Source organism: Poecilia reticulata, chromosome 16, assembly GCF_904066995.2.
Source record: "Poecilia reticulata chromosome 16, P_reticulata-male-v2, whole genome shotgun sequence".
In the NCBI taxonomy this organism is placed as follows: Eukaryota; Metazoa; Chordata; class Actinopteri; order Cyprinodontiformes; family Poeciliidae; genus Poecilia; species Poecilia reticulata.
In genome coordinates, this window is record NC_088845.1 from 9,711,036 (window position 1) to 9,718,428 (window position 7,393).

Here is a 7,393-nt window from a genome sequence, read left to right on the forward strand (position 1 = left end):
TCTGACTGATTGATTTTATGACTGAAATTTCATGACAAGAGATGAGCTTTGACATTACCTAATGCTTTTAAAATGCAACTTATATCAACAATATCATCTATAATCAATATCATATGACTTAAGGTCAGATAACTTCAAGCGTAAGTATAAAACTATTTATTTTAGTTGAGTTCCTGTCTGTTGAAACTCAAGCACATGTAGCTCACCTGCTTCAAATTGTCTTGGAACATCAAATCCAATAAGATCTTCCAAAGGGGAATTTAAAATGCAGAACATTTCTGTTGTAGAAAACAGTTACAATATCTTGCAAAAGTATTAATACCCTTTATGATGTGCAGCACTGTCTTGTTATAACCATAGAACTTGAATGTGTTGGGATTTTATATAGCTGGCTGATACAAAGAGGTGCACTGTGGAAAAATGAGGATATGTGTTTTTTATACTAGAAATCTCAAAAGTGTGGAATGCCGCCATGAGTCAATGCTATGAAAATCCCAGTTCAATGCAGCTACATTTGCATTTCATTTGGGATATGACTCTGCCAGCTTTGTACTTGTTGCAACTAAAATTTTTGCCAAGCGTTCTTTACAAAATAACTCAAGTTCACTGAGATTGGCAGGAGTGCATCGGCGAACAACACTCTCACGTTTTCCCACAGATTTTCAGTTGAATTCAAGTCTGGATTTAAATCTAGGAAATTATAAGGCACAAATTTGCTTTGATATAAAACAATACATTACACTCTTGCTGTATGTTTTGGCTCATGTCCCAATGGAAGGCGAATGCCCACAATCTCTTTTTACAAACTCCACCCCTGTCCTGCCCAGTGTATTTCTTCATCTTCATTGTGCTACTGGTTCACTAATAGCTTCTAACTAACCTGTAAGGTCATCACAGTACAGCTATGTGTGCTTAGAAATGACCCACAAGTAGATTATTAATTGCAAAACTTCCAATGGTGACTGGTTGCTTTGGATTTTAGGGGTAAAACATTGAATGGTTCTGAATTCATATACAAGTCACACTTTTCACAATTTTATTAGTATATAAAAACTAATCTAATTAGTTTTGGAAAGTACAAATGGTTACTCTATCTTGTTTATTTTTTTAACCTCCTATCAGTTATTAGTTTACATTTAAAGACTGAAGTAAATCAGTTTTAGCCATGTTAACATATTGTAACTGATTAAAAAAAAGAATACTACATTTGATTTCTTTCAATTTCTGGAAACTGTTGACATCCTTTCAGAGCAGCCACATGGCTTTCGTGCTCAAACGTAAGGTGATTCTCTCCTCGTCGTTTAGGGTTGCTCATTTGAGGACCAATATGGCAAACACATGTTGGCAGCGGATAACTCTCCTGGCACACTGTTTCAAGTATGATCAATCATTATTTTCAAGCAGTGGGAAGGCTTTCAAAGAAAAAGCTTCCCATAACATCTGAGGTATACATCTATCTTCTGTCCACTTGACAAGATGGCTTTTATTTAGATATTCTCAATCATAATGTTGATGTTAAAGAAAGGGTTAGAGTTATTGTCTTGACTTGATAAATAGCTGCGTGCACAATGTTTACATCTGCTCAGATGACTATAAATGTATTGCAGGTTCAAAAATGAAAACGACCCTTTATCCAGTAAACATACCTTTGTTACAGATGTAACATTACCGTTAGGACTGAGGTTAGAAATGCGAAACATTGTTAAAGCCATGGCTGTGAAGATACACAAAAAGTGAACTTCAGAAATGTTAAATGCAGATATTTATATGGTTTAGAAATATGACTGAGACAGTAATAATTTTAAAGATGTATTGTATAAACACTTTGTCTCTAAAGGAATGATGAAGGCTCCAATATTCCAAATCCAAAAATAGTCAAAGGACATTCATTAATTTCATCTATCACTTTCCCATAAACGCTAAAGCAATCTTGGATAAATACTAGATTGGATGGAAGGAATTGCTGGCATCTGCTGCAAAATGTTTCCGTCTCTGTTCTCTTAAAACCATCAACTAAAGAATCTGTTCCTGAGTATTTCTATTTTAAAATGGTGCATAATGAGTATCTACATCTTTAGATGTGCAATAAAAAAAATTTAACTACCGTACATGACTTTGCATGCATGTAATCCTCAAGATATATCATCACATGTTTCTACCACGCAAGGCATGATTAATTTACAGATGTGCCCTAAATGAGAATATATACTGAAACTGCTTTATAGAGGCACATTATTTAAACGTCTCTCAGCACAAATGGTTGGAATATTATGTCTGCAATTTGCTGGAATAAAATGTTCAAAAATAGAATTGCAAATAAGTAAGAGCCATCAGTTATTTACAACAAAGAAAATGCTCAAAGGACTTTAAAATAAATGTAGTTTTTCTTTGAATAGCATAATTTCTATCTTATCTCCACTGGATCTGAAGGTGAAACTGTTTGCTTTAGTGAGATGAGATTGAGAGTGAGGCTTTCTGCGTCAAACACTCAGGTTGATCAGGTGTTACGCAGGAAATGAAAATATGGAAAACGAACGAATGAATGTACTGTTAGTCTGCTTTTCTTCCAAAGACTCCGTACAATTTGTTAGGTAGCATGGCATCGTCACTGGGTCTTTCAGAGAAAAATAATCCAAAGCCAACATGAAACTTTCTCACTAGGCTGAAAATCAACTTTTGCCATCTTACTGTACTAAATCCAAATAAAACATTTGGGGTGAGTTGAAGAGATGAGAGCATAAGAGAGGACACAGGACTTTGGGCGATCTAGGGAGATTGTACGAAGAAGAGTGTTTAAAGATCAAGCTCTGTCTGTGCTGAAACTGAAAAGTTGTAGGAGACAAAAGGGGAATGCACAAAACCAGGGGTACCAGCAATTGCACAGCAACTTTTATTGCTAAAACCAAATATTTCTTCACATCAAAGGGACAAGCCAACAATGACAGTCACAGTTGCAGCAGAGAACTGACTCAGAGGGAACTTTAATCCAAGAAAGGCTGAGTAAAAAAAAAAAAAAAAGCACAAGCCGCAAAGATGACGTAAGCAACAAAAGCTGAGGCTACCACCTCAATGATGGCCAAGTATGAGAAGTGTGCAGGTCCTTTTCAGCTGTGACTTAATGAACTGATGAGGAGAAATAGGTGAAAAGAAGGCAGAAGGAGCAGCCCTGCCAATATACAGTTTAGCAGCACAGAGGGGGAGGCGAATATACACAATGAGGGAGACAGCAATCCCAGGATTATGACATCTTTCTGCTGTTTAACTTAAGTGGACCAAAGTGAATTACAGCTTAGCCAAACAAACAGGATCACAAAATAAATCAAATTAGAAAGAGATCACGATGCATAAACTGCAGTTAGTTCACTATGCTACTCTAATTTAAACCACAAAAAAAAGATGACTCTCAAGCAGACATTTTAAAATCTTGGGTAAAACTATTTCAAAGAATTAGAACAATTGCTGAAAAGGGTTCAGTTACTTTATGGTTTAATTCAGATTTTGGAAACCTTAAGACAATCTACATGGGTATACTTTGTGAAATTTGTGTTTGGATGTTTATAAAAGAATGTAATATTTTTTCAAAGAAAATGTATACAAGCTTGGAATGGATAAAAATTTTAACACCAAGAAAAAGACAAGCAGCAGCTTTATGAAAAGTTTGGAAATGATGCAATGAGATTAAAATGGTTCAGGCGGAAGGTTATAAAAACATGTTTTTCTAGGTCTCTTCCAAGGAAGTTATTACTTTACCTTGGTAGAACATTTAGTTGTAAAAATTTGGATTTCAAAACTGCAGTAATGTGGTCATCAACTTAGTTCACAATAAAGTTTTATTTTCTTGAAAGGAAATCAATACCGAGAGGAAATAAGAATATGTTCACATATTTCCTTTGTGCTAAAGAAATGACCAGACAGGGGATGTCTGTCTGATTTTAAGATTTAGAAAAACAAAAGCAGCCATTGCACATGAGCAATTTGATTAAAACAGCCTGTCTTCTGATTGTCACTTCAGTTTTATATTATTATCCTCTTTGCACATTTTATTTGTGTCTGAGTTTAAACTATTTGAAACTAATTGATAAAGAATTATTGAGTACTATAGAGGAATCAGTAGTGGCTGGGGCACCAGTTATTGTTCTGTGAAGAACGTTTTGCATGAAAATGTTGATAGTTGATAGGTCAACATCAACACAGTCAAGCAGAGCTGAAACTTTCAGTTGCCCACATGGACAAACCAATTCCTTTCTGCAGAAAATTTAACTTCAAATCAATAGCAAAAGACTTCAAACAAAATTTAATGTCCTAGCAGAAGAATGATCCAAAATACATTGTTAGCTTCAAACTTAATTTGAAGCTAACAATAATCGTCAAGTATAGCCCTGACCTCAATATGTATGGCCATGATGACCGCCACAAAAAGTTTTCTTCACCTTACTAAGGGACATTTATTTCAACTTTAGTTAGAATTTTTTTATGTGGTAGCCTGCAAGTATATTTTTGATCCTGTGTAGATTAGAGAAAGGTTATGCTAAATTAAAATTTGTGCAACCCAAGTTAAATAAGAGCTTATGATATCCTTGCCCATGATGTAAGATCATCAAAATCTGAGCGGCAATCTAAATGTTCCATTGCGATGTTGGAAAGCATCTGTCTCTAAGGGTTCCATGATTAATTTAGTCAGATCTATCCAAGTCACTGTCAAATCACTTCATTGTTTAGTCTTATGAGAAAAAAAAGTTAACTTGTTATGTCTGCAATGACATCAGTGTTCACTAAACACCACGTTGTACACTCACCACTACTTCTTGCACAAGTTAAATGTTTACCGGCTGCATAATGTGAAAATTATCTAGAGTGAAAAAGCTCTGTCCTCCTCTTCTTTCATTGCATGCACAACAGTTGATTTTCACTGTTTGTAAAAAGCCTGCACAAGAAAGACTCTTGATGATCAGTGCAAATAAATTTATCCTGCACACCTGCTTCCTCTTGTTTAGTTGGTGTTTAGCGCATTGAAGCAAACAATTACAAATCATGATTCCCTAACTGACCTAGCTGTGGACTGAAAACTCAAAGAGACAAAGCAGTCCTGACACGCTTTCGTTGCTTCCACTATTCGCTCAAGATTTTTTCTTTTATCCTTTACATCTGCAGTGTGGTGCATCTCAGTTTTTCATTTACAAAACAAAACACCCTGATGTATGATGGTCCAAACACAGCCTTTCAACACAACCAGTAGAAACAAATTAGACTCTTTTCGGATCATATCCACCCAAAAATTAAGACTTCCCGGACCTCCGAATGTTTTGGAGTTTGACTTAGAAACAATCCCGTGTGAGATTTGCATCCTGCAAGCAAATTAAATCCAAATCCTTTTTTCTATCTCTCTCTCTTTTCAAAACTGTCTGGTGTGTATTGTAAACCACTCTATTCAATAAATATAATTGGTTTTAAAATAATATTCCTCTGGTTCATAATTTTTGGGACAATAAAACTATGTTTGTTTATATTTGATTGATGTAACCACCATCTTTCTAATATTTTCCAAAGTTCTCCCTGTTCTGTGGAGTCATAGTGTAGTGGTCATAAACCTATCATTAGTCATCATTTAAACCCCTTGGGTCTCTTGAAACTGGCTGCTTTGCAGTCTACCCAGAAGGTACATGATCTGTAACTACCCTTGGCTTTTAGACCGTGAGAAGAATTATGACCTTAATAAAGTTGACCTTGCAATATTTGCATGCATAAGCATTTTACAGCTGATACAAAATGACTGTCTGGCTCTGTTTTAGGGCTCCCCTGGACCATCTCTTGGCAGTCAGTGGATGTACTCATGACATAATGAGCAGTCGGGATGATTTAAAAAGGACTGCAGAATAAATGATAGCAGGATGTTTAAGGAGTGTTTATTGTCATTCACACTCAAAAATAAAGACAGTTGGAATGCTTCTTTCACCCCTACTGATTCCACAGAGGATTTGGCTACAGCACATTCTACGAATATCTGACACCAGAGTCAGAATGTATTTACTAGAGAAGTGTTTAAAGAAATGAATGGGTTTGTTTAAATTTGACCATTCACCCGTCTTCTCCTTACGTCATAAGAATCCAAGTGCATCACTAGACGTCATAGAGACAGGATTATGCTTGCTTTCAAGATCATGGCTCTGATTACCATTGCGTTAGTAGAAAAAACATAGATGGGGCACTCTAAGCTCGTTCTCACACTAAGCCTTTCAGCAGAATAAATATGTGTGTTTATCCAGTAGCCTATCTTGTTGAAATTCAGTTGATAAATGTCTCCTTCCTAAAAACGCAACATTAATGTGGTGAATTTCCAAGAAACGTTGCTTATAGACTCCTGTAGGAGAAAAAGGCAATGAAGAAAGTTCTGCTGTCTTCCATCAGTTTTTTTGTGCAAACTGTCTAAAGCTGTTTTTCTGACTTTTTTCTCTCATTTACGAGAAAGCCGATATTTTTCTTTCAGTTTTTTTTTCTTTTCTTTCCACTACAGTTACTCCTGGCCCAGTGATTCTTTGTTTAGCAGTGTCTCTTTCTTGGAGACATCATTGGTGTTCTTAATTATGTTTACTGCGTATATTTACCAATGGCTCCAATGCTTTTGTGTACTTTTTTTTTCTAATTACAGTCATTGAAAGTTTAATTGATGTTGTCAATAATCTGTACTGAGTGTATTTTCCTAACAATGTTCAATTGTTCCCCTAGGAAGTCTCCTCGCTTAGTTATTCTGTGTTTAGTAGTGTTTCTTTCCTTAATGAAGTTATTGACAGAGTTATTAAGTGACCTGTCTGTCGATTTTTCTTTTTCAAACACAGATAAAGCCATTTGGCAGAGCAATATAAAACATGATGTCTAAATTCTTGTTTTTTCTTTCCCATGTGAAAGTACTCCATGAGGCTTTTTCTTTTCTGTGCCTCCATCTTGTAATTTTTATCATATCAGTGTCTTTTAATGGCATGTGTCAAGAATGTCTGTTTTCAATGCAGCTGGAAAAATATGGAACAATCAAAATAATCATAAAAATAGTTGGCTCATGCGGACATCACGTTTATTTTTCACGATTTGTATTTTCTTAGACTGATGCACCTAATATAATGAACAATCTGGCAATTAAAAATAAATGAATGAGCATAAACTCCCTTGCAAATTGCTAGAGGCTCATAGCTTCCAGCTGTGCCAACGTGCAATAGTATTTCATTCCGTCATATGGTTTTGTTTTATTGTAGGTTTATGTCAGAGTTCACACGCACACACACACACAAACAAACACACAAACATAGTCCGAGATGACACTAAACGTGGGAACAGATATTTATTTGCTATTTAACAGCATGTCTATAAGCGCAGGTTCTTTATCCTCTCATTGTGAGAATGT